Genomic DNA, 27,310 nt, shown 5'->3' on the forward strand with positions numbered 1-27,310 from the left:
GGACACCTATTGCCCTCAGCACAAAGTCGAGCGGATAGAGACTGATTTCCTCACCTTAGTGATGAAGGATCTGGATTGTAGATCCTATGTGACTAGCTTCAATTCAATGTCAAGGCTTGTGCCATATTTAGTCACTCCTGAGCCCAAACGCATTGCGCGTTTCATCGGTGGTTTGGCCCCTGAAGTAAAAGGGAATGTTAAGGCCTCTAAGCCAACCACTTATAGATCTGCTGTGGATCTATCTTTGTCCCTCACTCTAGATGTCGTGAGGAGTAGGGCGAAGAAGGTTACCGATGAAGGGAAAAGGAAAAAAGAGGAAGACAAGTCTCCTCAGTCGAACAAAAAGGGCAAAGGTAACTCTGGTTCCAAAAAGGGGCAGTCGAATGATAGGCCCAGGTGCAAGACATGTCATAAGAGGCACTTTGGAAAGTGCAACCAGGACCCACAGGCCAAACCATGTGGGATTTGTAAAAAGAGAGGGCACAAGTATGTTGAGTGCCGAAATATTAAGGATGCAACCTGCTATGGTTGCAATGAAAAGGGGCACATCAAAACCAATTGCCCCAAGAATGCAAAGAAGCCCGAGGAGGCGAAGAAAAACAATGCAAGAGTTTTCCAGATGAACGCGAGGGAAGCAGTGAACGACGAGAACGTCATAACAGGTACCTTCCTCATCAATAATAATTATGCTAGAGTCTTATTTGATTCCGGCGCTGATAAGTCTTTTGTAGACCATAAGTTCTGTAAGTTATTGAATTTGCCTATTAAGACTCTAGACATAAAATATGAGGTAGAGCTTGCCGATGGTACCTTAGAAACAACTTCCACTCTTCTTGATGGATGTTCTATATCCATTAAGAATCATTCTATTCCGCTATCCCTCTTGCCAATGAAATTGGCTGGGTTTGATATAGTTTTAGGCATGGATTGGGTGTCGCATAACAATGCCCAAATTGCCTGTGATAAAAAGCTAGTTATTATCAAAACCCCTTCTGGCGAATCAGTCACTATTCAGGGAGATACGCAATATGGATTGCCCAACAATGTGTCTATTCTCAAGGTATCGCAGTGTTTGAAGAGTGGATGTGTTATTTACATAGCACAAGTGACTATGAATGATCCTAAGCCTAAGATCGAAGATATTCCAATTATCTCTGAATATCCTGATGTTTTTCCTGATGAATTACCTGGATTACCTCCTGAGAGGCAAGGAGAGTTCAGGATAGACATTCTACCAGGATCTGCACCTATTGCACGAGCTCCTTATCGTCTAGCGCCTACTGAAATGAAAGAGCTCAGAACTCAATTAGATGACTTACTGGAAAAAGGTTTCATCCAGCCCAGCTCTTCGCCTTAGGGAGCTCCAATACTGTTTGTGAAAAAGAAGGACGGATCAATGCGCTTATGCATTGATTACCGTGAATTGAATAATGTAACGATCAAGAATCACTATCCTTTACCCATGATCGATGACTTATTTGATCAGCTCCAAGGGGCGAGCTATTTCTCAAAGATTGATTTGAGATCTGGGTATCATCAACTTAAAGTAAGAACTGAAGATGTGCCTAAGACAACATTCAGGACAAGGTATAGACATTTTGAGTTTTTAGTAATGCCTTTTGGGCTCACTAATGCGCCAGCAGCATTCATGGACCTCATGAATAGAGTCTGCAAGCCATACTTAGATAAGTTTGTCATTGTCTTTATAGACGACATACTTATCTATTCTCGTAACCAAGTTGACCACGAGAAGCACCTTAGATGTATCTTAGGATTGCTTCAACAGGAGAAGTTGTATGCTAAATTCTCCAAATGCGAGTTCTGGCTTCGCGAAGTCCAATTTCTTGGACATATTGTTAGTGAGCGTGGCATCCAAGTTGATCCCGCCAAGATGGAAGCCATTATGAATTGGGAAGCACCAAAGACGCCTACAGAAATTCGCAGCTTTCTGGGTTTAGCTGGATATTATAGAAGATTCATTGAAAACTTCTCGAGGATAGCTGCACCACTAACTTCCTTGACCCGTAAGAATGTAAATTTTGACTAGGGTCCAAAGCCACAAGAATCTTTCGAAATTCTAAAACAAAAATTGAGCAATGCTCTGGTGTTGACCTTACCCGAAGGAATTGAAGAGTTTGTCGTATATTGTGATGCTTCACACACCAGCATGGGATGTGTACTTATGCAACATGGCAAGGTGATTGCCTATGCATCACGACAACTGAAGGTGCACGAAAAGAATTACACCACCCATGATTTGGAATTGGGTGCTGTTGTATTCGCACTTAAGTTGTGGAGACATTATTTATATGGAACTAAATGTGTGATCTACTCGGATCACAAAAGTCTCCAACACTTATTCAATCAAAAGGAACTCAATATGAGACAACGCCGTTGGATGGAAACTCTGAATGACTATGATTGCGAGATATGCTACCATCCAGGTAAAGCGAACGTGGTCGCTGATGCTCTAAGCCGAAAGGAAAGAGTTAAACCAATCAGGATCAATGCTAAGAGCATTGAGCTGAAGAATAGTCTAAATGAAAGACTATTAGCTGCACAAAAAGATGCTGTTTTGGAAGTTAACCTTCCAAACGAAAAGTTGGGTGTAACGGCTGAGCAGTTAACACCTGGGAAGAATTGAATTCTCAGAATGAATGGAAGAATTTGGGTTCCTATTCATGGAGGACTTCGAGATGTGATTCTCCAAGAAGCTCATAACTCCAAGTATGCAGTTCACCTTGGAGGTGACAAAATGTATCAGGATTTGAAAGCTAATTATTGGTGGATAGGTTTGAAGAAATCTATTGCCACACATGTAGCTAAGTGCCTGACATGTGCTCAGATTAAAGCTGAACATCAAAAGCCATCAGGTCTTCTACAACAGCCGTAACTTCCCACATGGAAGTGGGAAATGGTAACTATGGATTTTATAACTAAGTTACCTAAAACAAAGCATGGAAATGATACCATATGGGTTATAGTTGATAGACTGACCAAGTCAGCACACTTCTTGCCTATCAAGGAGACGCATAACTCCGACAAGTTAGCCCAGTTGTACGTAGATAAGATTGTGTCTCTTCATGGCGTACCGGTGTCTATTATCTCGGATAGAGATACTAGATACACCTCACACTTTTGGAAAAGTTTCCAACAATCTTTGGGCACACGTTTGAATTTTAGTACTGCTTACCACCCTCAGACTAATGGATAGAGTGAGCGTACAATCCAAACTTTGGAAGACATGCTTCGTGGATGTGTTATTGATTTAGGTGGTAGTTAGGATGACCACCTACCTTTGATCGAGTTCTCTTATAACAATAGCTACCATACAAGCATTCATGCTGCAACTTTTGAGGCATTATATGGTAGGAAATGCAGAACGCCTGTCTGTTGGGCAGAAGTAGGAGAAACTCAGTTATCAGGACCTGATATAGTCCTTGAAACAATGGACAAGATTGTCCAGATTCGTGATCGCCTGAAAGCTGCCAGGGATAGGCAGAAAAGTTATGCTGATAAGAGGCGAAAACCTCTAAAGTTCGAGGTTGGCGATAAAGTCTTACTGAAAGTGTCACCCTGGAAAGGCGTGATGCATTTTGGTAAAAAGGGCAAGTTGAGCCCTAGATATATTGAACCATTCGAGATTATTGAATGTGTCGGCAGTGTAGCTTATAAGCTAAACTTTCCTGAGGAGCTGAGTGAAATTCATAATGTGTTCCACATTTGTAATCTCAAGAAATGCCTAGCCGATGAATCGCTAGCTATGTCTCATAAAGACGTACAGATTGATGAAAGCTTGAGATTTGTTGAAAGACCTATATCGATCGAGGATCGACAGGTTAAAAAGCTCCGAAGAAAGCATGTGCCTATAGTAAAGATCAAATGGGATGCTCGCCGAGGTCCCGAATATACGTGGGAAGTCGAGTCCACTATGAGACAGAAGTACCCTCACTTATTCCAGTAAATCTCGGGGTCGAGATTTCCTTTAAGGGGTGAGGATGTAACACCACGTAAAAACGTGTCTAATTATCTATAGACACATGTCCTAAACTCCAAATATTTGAAAGATTGAGTTTAAGGGACTAAAGTTGACAAACAGTGAAAATATGTAAGCGAAGGGACTAAAAGTGTCAACATGCCAAACTTGTGCCTCTGAATGACCATGCGTGAAGAAAATATTCTTAAACGAGTGATTAATTGGATATAAGAAGCCGTTTGTGAAAATAATCGGGAGACTATAAAACTACAAGGGTTAAACGTGTCAACATGTCAATTCTGACTTCTGAGTGACCTTTTAACGAAACCGAGGCTTCAAAATATTCAAATATACTCCCAAGAATAAGTGATAAAAATTTCACGTGGTTTTGAGATCGTTAAATCATGTTTTCAAGACTTTGGGCTATAAGTGTCAACTTGATGAAACTTGCATTCGTAGTGATATTTAACAAACCCGAGCCTAACGAAGTTAGTTTATACATCCTTGAGCCTCAACAAACTAACTACAAGGGACTTATATGTCAACAATAAGGTTAAAAAGGGTTTTATACAACCAGGGACTAAAGCTGCCAAGTTTCAAAATGATTTAGCTAGTAAAACAGGCCTACGCGGCCCGCGTAAGCCCCCTCTTTGGCATACGCGGCCCGCCTGAGAATGCCCAGCGCAGAAAAGGGCTGCCAGGTGCGGGTTTAGGCTGTTCCACCGCCTTAACTTTGATTGTATCGACTCTAGGGGCTATATGTCAGTTTATTTCATCAACTAGGACACCTGGGGTGATCCTAGGGCCTCCCTTAACACCTGGAAATGATCTATGATCTTGTGAATTGCTATATAAAGGAACTAGTTCTTGAGTTCACAAGCACTATTGCAACAATTTCTTATACTACAACTTATGGAGCTTGCAAAGGACAAGGAGAAGACATACAAGGGTAGAAAAGACAGCTAGGACCATTAGTAAGCTTCTAATTACTTGCTTAGTCGTTTTAATTAGCTTAATTGCCTAAAAGTCAAACTTGTCCTAAATTAGATTTGACTTTTGTTTTAATTACATATGGACCAGCCACTGATCAAATTGAAAGTGGTTATGGAACCATATTAAGGTAGGTGATTAATCCCAAAAAGGGCACCTCCTAATTATCTCGTTTGACTAGTTAATTGTCGGGTCAAAGCAGTTTGACAAAGACAGAATGCATGAAAATGATTTAAATTAGTAAAACAGAAGTTCTAAATTATATTTTAACATTCTAATGACTTGGTAATTAATATTAGAACATGTTTTATCAGTCCTAGCCCGACAATTAATAGTCTAAGGTCAGTTTATAACCGAAAGTCGCAAAAGCTTGACTTTTGCTTTGACTTTCAGTTCTGACCCGTTTAAGCTTGATTCTTCCATGTTTTAAGCTTCCATTAGGACCACATTACTTAGCAGTATAACGCTCTAGAGTTATATTGCATGGTGCCTAGTGGTTTGAATTATATGCACATGATCGTTAATATGCTTAAAAATGCCATAAATGCCCTTTTTACACACAACTGAGATTTTTAGCAATATGAATGGACAAACACCTTTGCTACTGATATTTAGACTTGTCCCGAAAATTTGACATCAGTTTGAGGTCTAGATTAGGAGTTATGGTCAATAGCGTAATTAGAAAGCTTTTTATTAATTAAATGGCGTAATTAGCAGAAAGCCTATCTAAACCCAATTTTTGATACCAAACTTTTTACCTACTGATGAAAAATAATATTTTGGGGTTTTTGAAAATTTTTATTTATTTTTAGACTGAGCATAACATAGGATTTTAGCTTGATTTCGGTAATGGTCGGTTTTACCCTATTCATGCATAAAATGAGTTTTACATAACATTTTGATGTCAAACTTTTTGCTACTGATTTTGTAAGATAAATAAAGTATTTTGAACGTTATAAACTGATCAAAAACTCAGATTTCCTATTTTAACCCGAATATCCCTTAAAACCGACTTTTTAGCGTTTTTAGCGCATAGTATGAGTTAAACCTATATTTGGCATATAAAACTTATTACCTACTGATGCTTTAAGTTAATTTATATAATTAAATAGTAAGCCAAAGTTTTTAAACTCAGAATTCTATTTTGACCTTTGAAGCTTATGTGAAATTACCAAAATGCCCCTACGGTGCATAGTTTGGTTATATAAGATAAATTTCATATATATAAAATACCCTACTGTTATAACTTATAAAAATACATATTCTTACTGATTAGATCAGACCTGAAACTCAGTTTAACATTTAAACTCTTTTATGAGTATTCAAATTACCAAAATGCCCTTATGGGACTTAATTTGGTTTAAATTACTTTTGGGGCATATATGTTAACATCTTACTGATGTATTAACATATTTTGAGCATATTAACGATTAAGACCTGTATATAATTTATTTGGTTACCCGTTACGCGTTTATGCATTCGGATCGATATACGTGACTAGTTTACGTAAAATAGCCGAAACGGGCTTAACCTTATCATTAAATTCTCATTTTTCCAGAATGTGTTTAGTTTACCCATATTATACAAGTATCCAAGCTTGTCGGGTCTAAACCACATTCTATTCCGGTCTCTGCTTAATCTAGCGTTTAGAACCGTAAGGTTTCCTTCTAGCTAGCCGGTCTAAGTCCTTGACTTAATTAAAGACCCGTTAGCATCCTAATAGGTTAATAAACCTTCTATAGAGATTAAATAGCTTCCGGTAGAAGGTGCCTTCAAAAAGCTTTAGGATTATACTGCTAGCATCAGGTAAATACTTTTAACTTATTTTCCCTTATACGGGCTTGAGATATGGTATTATAATAATACCACTTGGTTGGGTATGAAATAATTTAATCAGACTGTGATTAATAAATTGCATAACCCGTTTTAATCTGTTTTGTTTGATAACATGAACATTGGGGGTTAATCTGACCGTGTCCTGGATATTCTCGGCTCATTTTATTTGAAAATGGCCACGACCTATGCACGGGGTGTAGGCATACACCTGACAGATGCAAATGCTAAAATATAAACCCACATGTTGGGTATAACTCCTTTGTGGGTTCTATAAGTGGTGAGTCGGTTAATCATGACAGACTTCCAACCGGCCCTAATTGTATGACAAACATATAAATCGGTATACAAGATTATCTTTAAATAATTGTCCCAAGTTATAAATGTTTTGTGCCATGTGCACTTAAATGAATTTTCATAAATATTTTCAAAAGAGTCAGTTAATTGTATTTACCAGTGTAAACTGACGTATTTTCTTAAAGACTGATTTACAGGTACCTCTCATAATAGGCTGGAGCTAATAGGTGTCAATAGAGGATCTTGCAAATCCATTAGATACCTGAAGTCTGTTGTTTTTGTTTCTTTGTACTTTTATGATCCGCATGTGGATCTTATTACATTCCAGTCTGTATATTCTTAAACTCGAACACTCAGACATTATGGCTTGTAATAGTTTATTCACCAAGCCTTCCGCTGTGCTATATTATTGTGTATGTTGACAATGATGATATCAACTACGTCACGATACTCCCCCCCGGGCCCACCGGTAATATGTGGAAATATCGGGGTGTGACAAGCGTGCCATGAGAAATTCGATATTTCCTCATACCTTATTGTGTACAACATTTTATCACCCACAATCTATCAATTTCTCTATTGTACCCAAACAATAATCGAAATGCCAGCATTTCTAAAGTCTTCCTCTTGAATAAATTTCGGGACGAAATTTTCTAAAGGAGGTAGAGACTCTTTTTTTTACTCGATTCGTTTCAATCTATGCCGTATTGTTGTTTTGTTTATCCTTGATAAACTGTTGAATATACATTAACCTTGCACAAGAAAAAGATAATGTTAAAACCAACATTTTCTTTACGAATAATACATATATTTGTGATTATTCGCGACAAAAATATGACACATATCACACATATATTGCTAATGAATTGATTGAGTTTTTGAGAAATATAAAGACAACTTGATTGTCGGGATCGTCCAAAAAGAGAGGAAACTCTGCCCATTTTTCATAAAAATCCGTATGACAAAACGCGATTTAATTATAAAACGAGTGTCCTTTATCTCTTTTAAACTCTAAACGTAACTAACTTTTTAAATCCGTTTTATTAATAAAAGGCCTAAATTTATTTAGAACACAAACGACTAGCAGTCCTATCTTTTCTTTATTTATTTTATAATATTGGTAATCAATAACAAATTAATACACAGATCATCATTATCCAATTCACAAGGTACTTGGATATTTAAACTAATAGTAATCACCTCTCGTGCGGTATTTCCTACTTAGGTTAATCGCTCTCGTTCATTCTCTTGGAATTCTCAAATCTTTACTCGTGCGTTATTTTGAGAAATCATGATACGCAACCACTGTGCGTATACTCGATCCCTTTTTGTTTTTATACACTTTTGGGATGCAACGTGTATTCTATATCAAAAACACTTGACACTTGACACTTATTTGAAACATACATTATCCATTTAAACATGAAACATGAAACTTATAACACTTGAGACTTTTATGCTATGTGAACATTTAATCCCTGTGTGTATTTCCGCCTTAACAATTATAGCGCTATAGGAGTAATGCTCGCCCCCCTTGAGTCTTGGGGTATTGTTAGGATGAGACATATTAACCTCCCGTTATTCTTTGGGAAATGCACTTTATTGCATTGGAAACTTGGGCTATCACTTGGACTGCGTTAGCTAGCATGGTGAAACTTGTTATATGTTTTCGTGTTGGATATGAGTTTTTAAACATGTAAACTATTATGCTATGCATTCGAACTTGTATGCTCGCCAACATTTTTTGTTGACATTATTTTAATACATGTTGCAGGTTGATAGTCGCAGTGAATCAAGAATCAAGCTAGGGTGGACTTAGAAACACACCTAGTTAAGTAAACAATGTTGAAACTTGATTTGTTTGTATTTGTGTTTTGGATCAATGTTTGACACTTTAGTAAATTATGAAATTTGAATTAATTATATTGTCACGATTAGTCGTTATGGATTCTCTTGAGAAATCTGATTCGCTTAGTGCCGCTCCCCGATGTTTCCGCCGTCGTTGATCGTCTTACGAATTCCGCTCACTTTCTACCAATACGAGAAGACTATAAGGTTGAACGATTAGCACAAATCAATACCGACGAAGTCATTTGTCGACATGGGATACCTCGTGACAACATCTCTGACCGCGATGGTCGATTTACCTCGCGCCTTTGAGAAACTTTTCAATCCGCTCTCGGTACTACTCTTAATCTCAGTACCGCTTTCCATCCCCAGACCGACGGTCAGACTGAACGCACGATTCGCACCCTTGAAGACATGCTTCCTTCATGCGTTATAGATTTTGGTCGTAATTGGGATTCACATTTACCTTTAGTCGAATTCTCGTACAACAACAGTTATCACTCTAGCATTCAAATGGCACCATTTGAGGCATTATATGGAAGAAAATGTCGATCGCCTATTGTATGGCACGAGATCGGAGACGCGCAAATTACCGGTCCTGAGTTATTACAAGAAACGACTGATAAGATCCTCCAGATACGAGACAATCTCTTGAAAGCGCGGAGTCTTCAAAAGAGTTACGCCGATAAACGCCGCAAGCCCCTTGAGTTCGAAGTTGGTGATCACGTACTCCTAAAGGTTTCACCTTGGAAGGGGGTGATCCGATTCGGCAAGAAAGGAAAGCTAGCGCCTCGATACATTGGACCTTTTAAGATTCTGGAAAGAACTGGCAAGGTGGCCTACCGACTCGAATTACCGGAGGAACTCAGTAACGTACACCCGACTTTCCACATTTCGAACCTCAAAAAGTGTCTAGCTGAAGAAAACCTGCATGTTCCTCTCGAGGATTTGCAAGTTAACGAAACTCTACACTTCGTGGAAAAGCCAGTAGATATCATGGACCGAGAGACCAAGAAACTTCGACGCTCTCGCATTCCTATAGTGAAGGTTCACTGGGAAGGCAAACGCGGCGCCGAGTTCACTTGGGAACTCGAAAGTGATATGAAAGCTAAATATCCACATCTCTTCGTTACGCCTGCGCCTTAAATTCGGGACGAAATTCCATAAAGTAGGGGAGGCTGTAACAACCCGACCTTTCGGGTCGTTATAATAATAAATGACAGATCTACCATTTCTTGCTTAATTATTGCTCATTTATTGCTTAATTATCTTGTACTCTCGAGATTCGATAATAGTTTAACCCTTTGCAGTAATCAATATATTGGTTTAAACGATATTTTAAACTATGTTTTACAACGCATTCACAATGCTTATTCAAAACACAATTATCGCATTTAACGCTATATACAACGCATGCTATTTATCGCATATCACATCGCATGTTTATACCAAACGCTATCACATTGCAATCGCATCGCAATCTCATCGCAAACTCAAATCGCAGATTTACTTTTATGCATTTTACGTGTTATGTGTGATTACTTGTTTTAATGTTATGTGGTTATCTCATCGCAATGCTTACTCGCAACTCGCTTAAACGCAATGCAACGCTGCACGAAACGAAAGTTGGAAAACCAACTCGCACAAGCTGTCTGATCGAATGGACATCCGACCGGATGACCATCCGATCGGATGGCCATCCGATCTACTGGCCATCCGACCCCTTGCTTCCACCGCCTTAACCTCTCTCTCACACTATAAATACCCACCTGTCACATCACTGTTCACTGATGTGACAGCTCTATCCGACCCAGACGCTCCCAGCTCGTCCTCAAGCACATTTCACTCGATTCAAGGCCATTTTCATAAGTTTTCTTCCTAAATCTTGTACTTCCATCATCACTACACACTTTCTCATCATCTTCTCCATCAAAATCACTGTTTTCCACCATGAAATCACCTGATTTGGACTCCTTGAAGGTGACATTATCACGGTTTCATATGCAAACTGTGGTGTGACGTCATCCTAGCAAGATATGTTTAGACCTAAAGGATTTCCACATTATTTTACACGAATCTCAACAAAACTTCAACATTTAACGACTGATTTCTACCTATCTTCAACTTTTTCACTTTTTACTAAGAACCGATGGAGTCTAGACTCATTCGGGCTCTCTACTCATACTGTAGTTGAGAACCGGTCTGAGAACGGATTTCCACCGAAGAAACGACCGATTCACGGGTTGAACATGAAACTCCATCAAGAACAGTTGAGTCTGATCAAATGGGGTGATTCCCATCCGATCGACTGAGCTGGACTTGGTACGGTTTTAGTTGTTTGACACGTCGTCACGCCGTCTCTGTTAAATTCCAAACTTTTTAACTTAGAAAATTTTACCAGTTTTTAAAATATCAAATCACCCAATCGAATAGCCATCCGATCAGATGACCATCCGACTGAATGACTATTCGACCAGGTGACTTGTCCTTAATAGCTTTCAACACTCAAACAATTTAACCAAACTCAGACTATGGTTGTCTCACTCGAATAGCCATCCGATCGAATGGCCATCCGTCCGGATGACCATCCGATCGAATGACTTGATTTATACTACAACGGAAACTTCAAAAGTCTTGCAATGATTTACAAACTCACTCACTCATTCGAATGATCAACTGTTCGAATGGTCATCCGTCCGGATGACCATCCGCTCGACTCACCATTTGATACTTATTTTATTCAACGTACTGTTTACACGCTGTTCAATGCTTACGCTATCATTTTATGCTCAGGCTAACTCCAACGCGCTCCCTTCAATCCAATTCAAGGCTATGTTTATTTACTAAACACATACTGGGAGTATACTCGAACCCTTTTTTGCTTAACGCACTTTTAGGTGTTACATACGTTCTCTATATCTAAACACATCAACACACAACGCAAACACTTTTATCGCTAACCGCTCTCGCATGTTATGTGACAACTTGCACTTTTCCGTACATTCCGTACAATAATTAGACAGTAAATTGTGCTTTAATGACTGTGCATGATCCAGTTTACAAGACGAATGAATTTCTGATTTCTGTTATATACATACAATGGCATTTCATGTTGCAAGACTTTTATCATTACTACATGCAGCACAATATAATACTATTGATGCTCAGAATAGAGTTGGCACAGCTACCAGACAAACTAGAAATACTGACAGGAGTTCAGTACTTAGACAGACAAGATGTTAAGACACAAAATAAACTCCAGGACCAAGTGATACTGTAGGACCGTTTTCTGACCTAAATTTTTCTGACCTAAATGAGACGTTCAGAGGCTTTCTCCTTGGTTTTAGGTGCGGAATAACAAGAAACTAAGGTAGAAATAGCAGACAAATCACTTTAACTACTTGTTTATTGATATAACAATCTTTTACAGCTCAAATCTCGCACCGGCAGCACTTCGGCACGATTTCACCAACCACACTAACTGAAACCGCTCCAAGGCTATTTATAGGCCTTTGGGATCGCTTATTGGACAGGCCCAATAAGCGATCCAGACATGTGACACATGAGCGGTCCTACACTTGTTCATTCGAGCGGTCCATGTTAACTGTCGTTCGAGCGGACCTCACATATGTCCGTTCGAGCGGTCCAAACACTAATGGGCCTAATTGTTATATGTTTTCTCGTTTTCCGTATATTATACAATCAGTCCTATTCTAAGACTCGAACGAAGATGTAGTCGACAGACAACTGCACCAACAGATACAATAGTAAAGTGTGTAGGAAAGTAAGGATTACAAAACTGCCTTCCTAGTGCTGACATAGGTGCCGGAAAGTGCCAGGAACACACTAAATGTGCAGAATTCTGCAGAAAATAACTAAAATTCAGCTATTTTCAGCATTTAAACATCTAAATATAATGCAGAAAAATGGTTTAATGGTCCAAAATACTTTCGTAAGTGTCGGGAACCGAAACTGTCATAAAAGACTACATAAAGCACACAAAACTGCACAATTTAGCACTTTAACGAACAGTAACGAAATGAACAACCGGACACTACCCGAAACATCAAAATTACACTAGAAGCATTGTTTTAATGTTTCCGAGCTAGTTATGGTCGCCGAACACCCTAACACACCATATAGCATCATATTAACTAAAACACCTAAACATACACCTAATTTCAACTAAATATCTTAACTATCCATCACAACCCAACCAATACGCCCCCCCTTGTGGAGACGGTTTTAGGGTGGCCCCCTCCCTTGATTTTATTTGATTTGCTTTGATACTCTAATAGATATGTTATGTACTTAGAAGACATATTAACCTATGGGTAATGAAATGTTGGAAGAATTCCTTATAAACCCACAAGTCCTTAACTCATATTCTTCATCATTCTCAAACTTCAAAACTTCCTCTTCCCCTTCCTAAAGCTCACAACCATACACCCCTCATTTTCACCTTCATTTTTCAAACCATTTCCAAGTATTCTAAGGCATACCTAAGTTGTCTCAAGCATAACTAAGAAGGTGGGAAGCAACAAAAGTTGAAGGACCTTCATGGAGTGCTATTAACCACCACATTTCTTCATCACTTTGCAACTTGTTCTTCCCTAGACATAGTGCTAGTAGTAAGTTCCATTGATCTTGTTTTTACTCACAATTTTAGTGGTTAAAGTATGAAGTAACTTTGTAAACTAAAGATCATAAAGAAACATAAGCATAAACATGAACATAAAGCTCTAAAACATGAAGATCAAGTTGTTCTAGTGTATGTATTGAGTTTGTTTGTTGATTTCTTGTGTTTATGATGTAGATCACCATATGAAGCTTGCTAGATGATGATTAAACACATGATCTAGCAAGTGTAAGGATTGATCTTGAGAAATTTGTAATGATCATCCTTTCTGTTAAACATGAACTTGAAAATAAACTTGTTTTAGTGTATGATGATTTGTGATACATGTTATAAGACTTGAAAATAAAAAGATTTCAAGAAACTAAAGTTTATTACAAGATCTAACATGATCATGATGTTTAAAGGAAATAAATATGTTTTAAGTGTTAAATAAAAGCTAGAAACATATTGTTAACAAGAAAAATACAAGAAAAAATATTTTTAGAAAATCTTCATACAAGTTATGAAGATCTAAATTCTTCAAGAATGATATTTTTAAATAAATAACCACACTTTTAAGGGTAACTAAGCTTATTTAACAACATGCTAAGTTACTACAAATTTTTACCAAGTTTCAAGTTCATGACGTAGTGTAAATTTCATATTTTTTGGCATTTGGTAAGTGTTATTTGATTTGTTGATGATTGATGATGATTTTAAAAGAAAATGATATGCTTTGAAAGCATGGAAACCTCTATTTTTTTAAGGGGAAACTATGGCAAAATTTTTGTAGAAATTAGGCACTTAGAAAAATATTTTTAAAACAAGTATTTATAAGTAAATCTTGAGAATGGTTTTCACATAAAAGTTGCCATAATTTTTATTACAAAAATTACAAATATGGGAGGTTGGTTTTTGACAAATAAAAGTGACTAAGTATATATTGAGGAATATATATATATATATATATACATTGATGTCACAACTCGTGTGATTATTTGTATATTATGTGTATTAGTTATATTATTTTAGGATTTGAAATAATATAACTAATCTATGTACCAAGAAATTACAATCCAAAATATTATCAAGAATTCCAAGGAATAAATATACAAGTTACACATAAAATATTGGTGAAATCGAACAAAAGAATGTAACTTACAAAAATATTCCGGAGAATACATTTATGAATATATTTTTGGTAAATATTATTTTGGATACAAAAGAAATGAAAATATGATTTTTTTGATTATTACAAAGTATATCATATTTTTGATTAGGAGAAAATATATTATTTTTGAAGTAAGAATATATTTTCTTGGATTTTTTAGAAGATATATGATTTTTGGGAAAAATATATATTTTCTTTGATAAACTTGAAATACATTATTTTTGGATAAAATAAGTTTATAAATATTTTCTAAGTGAGATTCCAAAATTACATGTATTTAAGGTAACGAGTTGGATCTTGGGCGCGAGTGTTGTTTCTAGAAGTAGATTCCAAGTTTAGATGTCCTCCACTTTTATTGATCTGTATCTTAGTCGAAGGTTGTGTTGTTGAAACTTAAACAAATGGTGTTTGTATTACTTTAAACTTAATGAATGGATGAACATCGTTTTGATCATATAGTTGTTTATTATGGTTGAATGCAATGATATCAAATCAGTCACACAACATACGCTTCTGCAAAAGTCAGGGTGTGACAGTTTGGTATCAGAGCTTCGATTGTATAGAACTAGGATTCCTTCTCGAGTCTAGACTACAATCACTAGAACTCTCTCACGAAAACATTTTTTTACAAAAGGGTTTTTCATTGCATTCACAAAAGCGCCAAGATCCATGGGTCAAACATTTTTCAGAGAAAATATAAGACAAGGACATTAGTAGGGAGGAGAATACCCTAAACTAAAGTACCAACTAAGGCGTAGTCTACATGAGTTAGACTTGCCAAAGACAAAATGACCCCCCCCGAAAAGACAAATGGGAGTTATATGTGATATGATGCATTTATTTTCCTGTTTATGCTAGGTAACATACTTGTTTGTTGATCTATACATAAGAATAAGTGTACGGAATAATTATTGACGTGAATAAGATACCTTCGACTCCGAATCCTATTATTGTTCTTAACTCGCACGATGAAGCTGTCGGCCTCGCGTTCATTGCAAAGCTCATGGCTGGAGTGATTACCAAACGAGGTTCTGAGCTTGTTTCCGTAGGAGATGGCAGCTCTTCCCTCTCGATTGTGAAGGTGTCTGAGTACGGTAGTGACGACAAGGCAAGAGGCGGCAACCTTGGACAACAACCTTAACAGCAGGACGAGGTCCCTGTGGCTTTTGCAGAACAAGATCGATGACACACTTGACCTGACAAGAAAGATGAAGTATTCATCTTAAAGGTGCCCCTCCAACTACTAGGAATTCTCCTTATTCCTATTACGTTTAATCATCGTGCCTATTCGCGCGTAACGATAACGAATGATAGCGCGTGGACCACCGCAATGGTCCTTTCCGTATCAGAGGTATAAGGATGGTAGAGTCCCCTCTTTGGTTAATCATCTGCTTGAACGAGGGAAAGTTGGGGTAACCGTGCAAGACAATTTATTATTACGGGGGCCCTCGTAATAATGACTTGTAGTGCATGGAAATCCTGGTGGACTCTGCGGGGCAAGCTAATGATCACCACAAAAAAATGAACTCTAGGTGTTCACACCTTCATCTGATGGAACAACACCTAGACCATTGCTTTAGCACTTTACAAAGTAGGAAACCCGTCTTTGCCTACTTCGTGTCAGACACTTCTACCCGTCTGCGGATTGTTTAACAACCGATATCTAAGCAAGTAGAGATGGCCAACACGCGATAAAGATTTAGTGACGTTACACTCTTTATCACCCCTACATGAACAACCCCATCTCTGGGAAAGTATACCCGTCTTGTGAAGCTAAAAGACCAAAGAAAACTAACGTAGAAGGAGAATCACTACTACTTTCATATTATGAAACTTGTATGACCGAGGTGAAGTAACCTCGAGTTCATTTTGTTTCCCCATTACAAACAATAAGTCAAGTTGCCAAGCCTATATGAAAGCTCAGTAATTGTCTCCTCGCTCATACATTGTTGATTATATATGCATGTGATATTGGGTGATTACATGTTTGTTTATGGTGCTATGTACCTCATAGACAATTATGGAATGTTGTCTAACCTATCTCATACCTTTTGACAGAAGAAAATGCCACCCAGACGTGACACAAACACCAGTACGTTACCAAGGACAGAAGCCAAGCTTCAAGAACGCATCTCACAGGCAATTGCACGACATGAAGCCCTCCGCTCTGAACGCAGCGGTGGCACTTCTGGAAATAACCCTTCAACTGGCTGTACCTATAAACAGTCCCTGGACTGCAAGCCATTGAGTTTTGATGGCACAGGAGGCGCCGTTGCATTTGTCCGTTGGGTAGAAAAGACTGACTCTGTTCTGAGAATGAGTAACTGTTCGCCCCAGCAGAGTGTTACCTTTATCTCAGGGTTGTTTTTAGATGGCGCACTCTCCTGGTGGAACCTTCAGGTTCAGACCCTTGGTGAAGAAGCTGCTTATGCACTGAGCTAGGACGAGCTCAAGGAAATGATGGGGAAGAAATACTATTCTAGGGCCGAAATCCAGAAGCTTGAGGTGGAATTCTGGAATTCGAAAATGGACGGGCCGAAGATCACCGAGTACGTCCAACGCTTTCATGGCTTGTCTAGGGTCGTTCCCTACTTAGTCAAACCGGAATTCAAGAGGATCGAGCGATTCATTTATGGACTTGCACCGCAAATCATGAGCATGGTTACTACCTCAAAGCCTCCAACCATCACAGAGGCTATCGGTTTAAGTGTCACACTTACTGAAGAAGCACTACGTACGGGAAAATTTTCGGTAACTGAGACAAACAAGAAAGAGACCCATGTGGAGTCTTCGGGCAATAAGAAAAGGAAGTCTTCAAACCTAAAGATAGGCACCCAAGTCAGCTATGGAAGCTCTAAAGCAAACCAAAGAAGGGAAGTGAACCCGCCGCATGGCAGGAAAGCTTATGGAGCCGCTAAAGAGGCCGGTGGTAAGGTATACTTGGGGAATAAGCCGAGATGCGAGGAATGCAATTTTTACCATGAAGGTCAATGTCTGATGTGACAACTCGTAATTCGAACCTACTCTGTGTAACGTTACGTGATTATGTGAACTTTATTTAAATAACATGTTATATGTGCCTTGTGTAAAATGTGTAATGTTCGAATGTTATGTTATGTGTATATGCTTGTTTGATCCGATCGAACAACAACCATCACTCGATCGCACAAGCCCATTTGGGCCGTATTGCTTGTAACCGAAACCAATAGGCAGCCGAGTGGGGCTCAGCCCACCTTGATGTTCACATAACACTTAGGGGTAGTAACCACCTCTCACTTTTATCAAAAACCACAACACACACAAAACGCTAGCTCTTTCTCTCTCCCTCTCTCACGAACCCGACGATAAACACCATTCGAAGCTCTTGACCCAGATCGATTCTCTCAACCGGTTAGTGTTTGATGTTGTTTGCTTTGATAGATAATGTTTTGATTGTATATGATTACATTAGGGTATCCATGCTAGTAATGTTCATGTAAATCGGATGGCTTGCAAGTAATCGGTTGATTATATGTTGTTCGAATTATGTTAAGATGATTGTTAACCGAAAGCTTACTAATCAGCTGTGATATGATATCATTCGGATGGTTGTGTGATGTTATGTTAGTATGCATGCTAGTGATCAAGTATATGAATCATGATAATATGTTATGAATATTGTTCTTGATTTGATGATGATTAGGGTTGAATGAATATGTTTGATTTCTGAATTAAATTGTTGATTTGATCCGTTTTGAAACTGCCAAACATGTTTGCAATTGTTACGAAATTTAGGGAGCTGCAATTAAGGAAATCTGTTATATTCCTGATCTCGACACGGGTTGCGAGTCGAGAACCCACTGTCTCGACTCGAGACCGCAACACCCACACACAAACAGCACAACCCGAGACCACGGTTGCGGGTCCGGTTGCGACTCGAGACCGTGTAGTCTCGACTAGTACATGATGACTCGAGACCTCTTTAGTTGCGACTCGAGATCTTCAGGCCAGCACAACTCGAGACCGCCTAATCTCGACTCGAGATCTCTAGTCTCGACTCGAGACCGGGAACACATGCACACTGTTTTGGACTTTGCACACTGTTACGAGCCCAACCATTTGGGCCGCATACTTGGACTTGTTTACGTGACTGATCTGTTGATTAATCTGCCATGATTATACGTGTATGCTATGATCACTACTTGTGTACAATACGTGTAGAACATACGTGCACCACTTGAATGCAAACCTAACTTGTATGGTAACCCTGTTAGGACGTGGTTGACCACTCTTAGCTTAAGAAACCTTTTGTGTATCTGCCGAGCAAACCAAGGTGAGTTCACACAGCCAAGGCATGGGGTTCCCAGGGTGGGAATGGGATTAGATGATTTACTTGTACTTACCTAGCTAATGGAACATAATGATATGGTCCTCAGGTGAGGAGGGGTTATTGATAAGATACGACTAGACTAGTGATACTAATAGAACTGATCTTCGCACACACGCCGGGGTTGGCTGCGATAATATGACAAATCTTCGCACACATGCCTAGGATGGCTGCGAACCATACACTAAACTTCGCACACATGCCGGGTGGCTGCGATACAAATATACCTAGTCTAGAATACTTGGGAAAACTTCCCCTAATCTTCGCATACATGCCTAGATGGCCGCGATGCAAAATAATATGATACATGGTCAAATGAATGAACATAACGCTACTCATACGATTACAATTACTGAACTATCAACTGTGAACTCGCTCAACTAGTTGTTGACTCTCTGCTGCATGCCTTGCAGGACCTTAGGTACTTATGAAGCTTGCACAGGGAGGAGCAGGTCGTTGTGGGACATGGATCGTGGATGCCATGTTAAACGTTTAAACATTTGAACTTATGATTTACTTTGGGTTTACATACTTATGCTTCCGCTACTCAAATTATGTTTTGTTAAACACCAGTTATATTGTGATGGGTTGAATTGATTACTTTTATTATTTAAAAATACTATGTTCAATATGATTGGTGGCTTGATCCTGGTCATGTCACGCCTCCAAGCGGTGGTACTCCGCGTGTGGATTTTGGGGGTGTGACAGATTGGTATCAGAGCCATTGGTTATAGAGAACTTGGTTTTAATATGGGGAAAACGTTTTTATTAAAACCAGACTATAACCAGAACAGTGCTCTCAACGATCCGCAACGACGCTTCGCTCCATGTGCAAGACTCAACATCCTAGGTAATATGGTTTATGTTTATTGCCTACATGCTAGAATTACATAGAACTTTGCTCGTAGTATGCTTAGATACACATGACACTATTGCATGAGAATACCTATGTGCTTACACTCTTCTGTCATCGCACTACTCGCGAACCATTCTCACCTATGCTACTTTTACTATGAAGATCATGTCTGGACGTGTTAACATGACTCAAGCCCAGTTGACGGCTCTCATTAACGAACAAGTTGCTGCGGCACTTGCAGCCGCACAAGCAGGAGGTCTATCCTGTAGTCATAACTCACACTAGGATCTTTAGATCCTACACTCCTAAACCAACTCTTGTGTTTAACTCTGTCCTATTCGTACACAATAGGTCAACCCACACAGCAACCTGTTTGCACTTTCAAGAACTTCATGGACTGTCGTCCAAGCACCTTTAGTGGCACAGAAGGAGCAGTGGGACTCCTCCATTGGTTTGAAAAGCTCGAGTCGGTATTCGAGATGTGTGAATGTCCTGAGGCTCGCAAGGTCAAGTACGCCACTGGCACGTTAGAAGGAATTGCGCTAACTTGGTGGAACGCGCAAGTTCAACTCCTAGGGTTGGCAGCTGCTAACGCCACCCCTTGGAACGAGTTCAAGGAACTGATCAAAAGAGAATACTACTCACGAGACGACATCCACAAGTTAGAAGTGGAGTTTTTCAATCTTAAGATGACGGGGTCGGAGATCGAGGCCTACACCAAGCGGTCGAATGAGCTGGCCGTTCTGTGCCCAACTATGGTGGACCCACCTATCAGGCGTATCGAGCTATATCTAAAGGGGCTAGCACCGGAAATTCAAAGCCATGTGACATCGGCTAATCATAACAACATCCAGGATGTTCAAAGCCTAGCTCATCATCTCACTGATCAGGCAGTGGAGCAGGACAAACTACCGAAACGTATCAGCGCTACTACTGCTACCACTCCAGCTGCTACTTCTGCTACACCCAGCGACAACAAAAGAAAGTGGGATGGGGATTCCAGTAAAGGTTCAGTCTCAGCTTAGTCTCAAGCACAGCAGTGCAAGTTAAACGACTACCAGAGTCTGGGTCAACAATCTTCTGGTGGTCAGGGGCAGGGTGGATATCGGGGAATCCACCCATTGTGTAATAGGTGCAACAGACACCACAGTGGACGGTGTCGTAAGGAATGATGTCAGAGATGTCTCAAGTTAGGGCATGAAGCTAAAGACTGCAGGAGTTCGCGACCTGCGAATCAGAATCAGCAACTCCCACCACCAGCTCCACAGAACCAGCAACAGCAGCCACAGCGAGGAAACCGGGGGTGTTTCCAGTGTGGGGCTGAAGGTCATTTCAAACGTGATTGCCCCCAATTGAACCGGAACCAGAATTGCAACAACAATCACCAGGGCAATGGGAACAACAACAATGGGGGAAACAACAACAACAATGGCAACGAGGCTCGAGGTCGTGCTTTCGTGCTAGGTCAGGGCGACGCAAGGAATGATCCCAATGTGGTTATGTGTAAGTTTCTTCTCGACGATATTTATGTTACTGTTTTGTTTGATTCGGGTGCGGATACAAGCTATATATCTTTGAAAGTGAGTAAATTGTTAAAACGTGCACCAACACTCTTAACCACCAAACATGTAGTAGAATTAGCTAATGGTAAGAGTCTAGAAGCCACGCATGTAGTCAGGGGTTGTAATATTGTTTTAGCCGGTCAAGCGTTCTCCATCGATCTTATTCCCATAGTCTTGGGAAGCTTCAATATCGTCATTGGGATGGATTGGTTATCTCAACACCAGGCGGAAATCTTATGCAAGGAGAAGATAGTTCGCATTCCCCGTTCGGGTAAGCAACCTCTCGAAGTTCAAGGCGACAAGAGTGGTGCTGTGGTTGGCATCATCTCTTTCTTGAAGGCTCAGAAATGTTTACGGAAGGGTCACACCGCTATTTTGGCACTCATTACTGATGCATCAGCGAAGGAAAAGAGATTAGAGGACATTCCAGTTGTACGCGACTTCCCTCAGGTGTTTCCTGAAGATTTACCAAGCCTACCGCCTCATCGTCAGGTCGAATTTCAAATCGAGCTCGCTCCAGGAGCAGCACCCATAGCTCGAGCACCGTATCGTTTAGCTCCAACTGAACTGGAAGAACTGTCAAAGCAGCTACAAGAGCTCTTGGAAAAGGGCTTTATTCGTCCTAGCTCTTCGCCTTGGGGAGCTCTAGTATTATTCGTGAAGAAGAAGGATGGTACATTCAGGATGTGCATAGACTACCGGGAACTCAACAAGGTGACGGTGAAGAACAGTTATCCTCTTCCGCGTATAGACGACCTATTCGACCAGTTGCAAGGGTCGTGCTACTACTCCAAGATAGACTTGAGGTCGGGTTACCATCAGCTGAGAGTCCGGGATGAGGACGTCTCCAAGACAACATTCAGAACTCGTTACGGCCATTACGAGTTTCTTGTCATGCCGTTCGGGTTAACGAACGTGCCTGCCGTATTTATGGATCTTATGAACAGGGTGTGCAAACCCTACCTAGACAAGTTTGTCATTGTCTTCATTGACGACATTCTGATCTACTCCAAGAGTCAGGAGGAACACGAGCAGCACTTGCGGCTTATTTTGGAACTTCTTCGAAAGGAAAAACTGTATGCCAAGTTTTCAAAATGCGACTTCTGGCTCCGTGAAGTCCACTTTCTAGGCCATGTAGTAAACAAGGATGGGATCCATGTTGATCCATCCAAGGTAGATTCGATCAGGAACTGGCCTGCACCACGTACACCAACGGAAGTACGCCAATTCTTTGGTTTGGAAGGATATTACAGGCGATTCATTAAAGATTTCTCAAAGATCGCACAGCCGCTTACGTTACTGACACAGAAGGGTGTCACCTACCGTTGGGGAAATACTCAGGAAACCGCTTTTCTGCACTTGAAGGATAGATTCTGCAGTGCACCTATCCTCTCATTGCCAGAGGGCACGAACGATTTCGTGGTTTATTGTGATGCATCCATTCAGGGTCTTGGATGTGTGTTAATGCAGCGCGACAAGGTCATTGCTTACGCTTCGTGCCAACTTAAGGTTCACGAACGGAACTACATGACGCACGATTTAGAGCTGGGAGCTGTTGTTTTCGCGCTTAAGATATGGCGACACTACCTGTACGGTACCAAGTGCACTATCTACACCGATCACAGGAGTCTCGAGCATATCTTCAAGCAGAAGGAACTGAACATGCGTCAACGTCAACGGGTTGAACTACTGAACGATTACGAATGTGCCATCAAGTACCATCCAGGCAAAGCCAACGTTGTGGCTGATGCCCTCAGTCGAAAAGACACTCTGCCTAGACGCGTGCGAGCACTACAGCTTACTATTCAGTCTGGTCTTCCTGCGCAGATACGAGATGCTCAGGCAGAAGCATTGAAACCAGAAAACGTCAGGGCAGAAGCCCTACGCGGCTCAAGGCAATGATTAGAACAGAAGGATGACGGCGCCTACTATGTAACGGGGCGTATTTGGGTCCCACTGTATGGCAACTTACGCGAGCTTGTAATGGACGAAGCTCACAAGTCTCGCTACTCGGTACATCCAGGGTCGGATAAAATGTACCACGATCTCAGGACTACGTATTGGTGGTCTAGCATGAAGGCCCACATAGCAACTTACGTTAACAAGTGCTTGACCTGTGCAAGAGTCAAGGCCGAGTATCAGAAACCATCAGGCTTACTTCAGCAACCCAAGATACCACAGTGGAAATGGGAGGAAATTTCCATGGATTTCGTTACTAGCCTGCCTAGATCCCAGCGTGGGAATGATACTATTTGGGTGATCGTGGATCGACTCACCAAGTCTGCTCATTTCTTGGCAATCAAAGAAACAGACAAGTTCTCCACACTAGCAGACATCTATTTGAAGGAAGTAGTCTCGAGGCACGGGGTGCCCACCTCTATCATTTCGGATCGCGATGCACGATTCACGTCAGAGCTATGGCAAGCAATGCACAAATCTTTTGGCTCACGGTTAGACATGAGCATGAGCACAGCTTATCATCCTCAGACGGATGGGCAGTCTGAGCACACGATTCAAACCCTAGAAGACATGCTTCGAGCATGTGTTATTGATTTCGGCAACAGCTGGGAAAAGCATCTCCCTTTGGTGGAGTTCTCGTACAATAACAGCTCCCACACTAGCATTCAAGCTACTCCATTCGAGGCATTGTACGGACGTAAATGCCGGTCACCTCTCTGTTGGGCAGAGGTGGGGGATAGTCAGATCACAGGACCAGAAATGGTAGTTGATGCTACTGAACGGATTGCTCAGATACGGCAACGCATGGCGGCGACTCGTGACCGTCAGAAAAGTTACGCTGATAAGCGCAGGAAACCACTCGAGTTCCAAGTTGGGGATCGAGTGCTACTCAAAGTCTCACCCTGGAAGGGTGTGGTTCGTTTTGGCAAACGGGGCAAACTCAATCCGCGGTATGTCGGACCGTTCGAGATCATAGAAAGAATAGGCAAGGTGGCTTACAAACTGAACCTACCAGCTGAACTCGGTGCAGTTCACAACGTATTTCACGTGTCGAATCTGAAGAAATGTCTGTCAGATGAGACCCTCATAGTTCCTGTGAAGGAGCTCACTATCGACGAGCAGTTGCGATTCGTCGAGGAACCAGTTGAAATCACAGACCGGGATGTCAAGGTCCTCAAGAACACGAGAATCCCGACGGCAAACACCATTCGAAGCTCTTGACCCAGATCGATTCTCTCAACCGGTTAGCGTTTAATGTTGTTTGCTTTGATAGATAATGTTTGATTGTATATGATTACATTAGGGTATCCATGCTAGTAATGTTCATGTAAATCGGATGGCTTGCAAGTAATCAGTTGATTATATGTTGTTCGAATTATGTTAAGATGATTATTAATCGAAAGCTTACTAATCAGCTGTGATATGATATCATTCGGATGGTTGTGTGATGTTATGTTAGTATGCATGCTAGTGATCAAGTATATGAATCATGATAATATGTTATGAATATTGTTCTTGATTTGATGATGATTAGGGTTGAATGAATATGATTGATTTTTGAATTAAATTGTTGATTTGATCCGTTTTGAAACTGCCAAACATGTTTGCAATTGTTACGAAATTTAGGGAGCTGCAATTAAGGAAATCTGTTACATTCCTGATCTCGACACGGGTTGCGAGTCGAGAACCCACTGTCTCGACTCGAGACCGCAACACCCACACACAAACAGCACAACCGGAGACCACGGTTGCGGGTCCGGTTGCGACTCGAGACCGTGTAGTCTCGACTAGTACATGATGACTCGAGACCTCTTTAGTTGCGACTCGAGATCTTCAGGCCAGCACAACTCGAGACCGCCTAATCTCGACTCGAGATCTCTAGTCTCGACTCGAGACCGGGAACACATGCACACTGTTTTGGACTTTGCACACTGTTACGAGCCCAACCATTTGGGCCGCATACTTGGACTTGTTTACGTGACTTTTTTGTTGATTGATCTGCCATGATTATACGTGTATGCTATGATCACTACTTGTGTACAATACGTGTAGAACATACGTGCACCACTTGAATGCAAACCTAACTTGTATGGTAACCCTGTTAGGACGTGGTTGACCACTCTTAGCTCAAGAAACCTTTTGTGTATCTGCCGAGCAAACCAAGGTGAGTTCACACAACCAAGGCATGGGGTTCCCAGGGTGGGAATGGGATTAGATGATTTACTTGCACTTACCTAGCTAATGGAACTTAATGATATGGTCCTCGGGTGAGGAAGGGTTATTGATAAGATACGACTAGACTAATGATACTAATAGAACTGATCTTCGCACACACGCCGGGGTTGGCTGCGATAATATGACAAATCTTCGCACACATGCCCAGGATGGCTGCGAACCATACACTAAACTTCACACACATGCCGGGTGGCTGCGATACAAATATACCTAGTCTAGAATACTTGGGAAAACTTCCCCTAATCTTCGCATACATGCCTAGATGGCCGCGATGCAAAATAATACGATACATGGTCAAATGAACGAACATAACGCTACTCATACGATTACAATTACTGAACTATCAACTGTGAACTCGCTCAACTAGTTGTTGACTCTCTGCTGCATGCCTTGCAGAACCTTAGGTACTTATGGAGCTTGCACAGGGAGGAGCAGGTCGTTGTGGGACATGGATCGTGGATGCCATGTTAAACGTTTAAACATTTGAACTTATGATTTACTTTGGGTTTACATACTTATGCTTCCGCTACTCAAATTATGTTTTTTTAAACACCAGTTATATTGTGATGGGTTGAATTGATTACTTTTATTATTTAAAAATACTATGTTCAATATGATTGGTTGCTTGATCCTGGTCATGTCACGCCTCCAAGCGGTGGTACTCCGCGTGTGGATTTTGGGGGTGTGACATCTGAGGCCTAAGTGCGGGAAGTGTGTGAAAGAAGGTCACAACAAGGACGCCTGTTGGGCGAAGGATCCAGACGAAAGAGATAATGGTAGAGTACCAGGTTGCTACAGATGTGGTGAAGTAGGTCACTTTAGGAAAGATTGCCTTAGGAAGAACCAAGCAAGGAAGGGTCTTCACGATCGGAACTCGTAAAACACGTTAGGATCCAGATAAGATTACGAGTATGTTCCCTATTAACCAACCTTATGCATCTATTTTTGATTAATACTTGCATCAACTTTAACCTTGTATGTTTAGAAATTAAGAAACTGCTTGGCTTCGTTTAAAAAAGAATAGACGTTCCGAATTCTTTAGAATTGGCGGATGGAAGGTTAGCTAAGCGAAAAAGATGATGAAGGATTATATTTTGGGAACTCAGAAGGCCGGAACCTTCTATTACCATTGACTTGGGAAGTCATGATATGATAGTCAGCATGGATTGGATATCCAAGTATAGAGCTGAAGTTGTTCGTTTTAAGGAAAATCAGTCGCATCCCTCTTGAGAATGATGAAACACTTATAGTACACAACCTTCTTGCAATAGGTGCAAAGGTACTAGGCCCCATAAGACAGTGGATCTGCGACATCTCACATTGGTCGTAGAGACATAGGAGCGCCTCCGAATGGACTGCATAGTCTTCCCTGCTCATGTTGTTGGTAAAGAAACCAAGGAGCTGGAGCTAGAAGACATCTCCGTAGTGGAGGAGTTTCCAGAAGCCTTTCCTGAAGACTTGCCAGGAATACCCCTCAACAACAAGAGGAGTTTAGGATAAACCTCGAGCCAGGAATGGCACCAGTGACAAGATGATGCCTTACCGACTAGTTTCGTCCGAGATACAGGAGCCTTCGATGCAACTGCAGGATCTGCTAGA

This window comes from Helianthus annuus, chromosome 15 (assembly GCF_002127325.2).
Source record: "Helianthus annuus cultivar XRQ/B chromosome 15, HanXRQr2.0-SUNRISE, whole genome shotgun sequence".
NCBI lineage: Eukaryota > Viridiplantae > Streptophyta > Magnoliopsida > Asterales > Asteraceae > Helianthus > Helianthus annuus.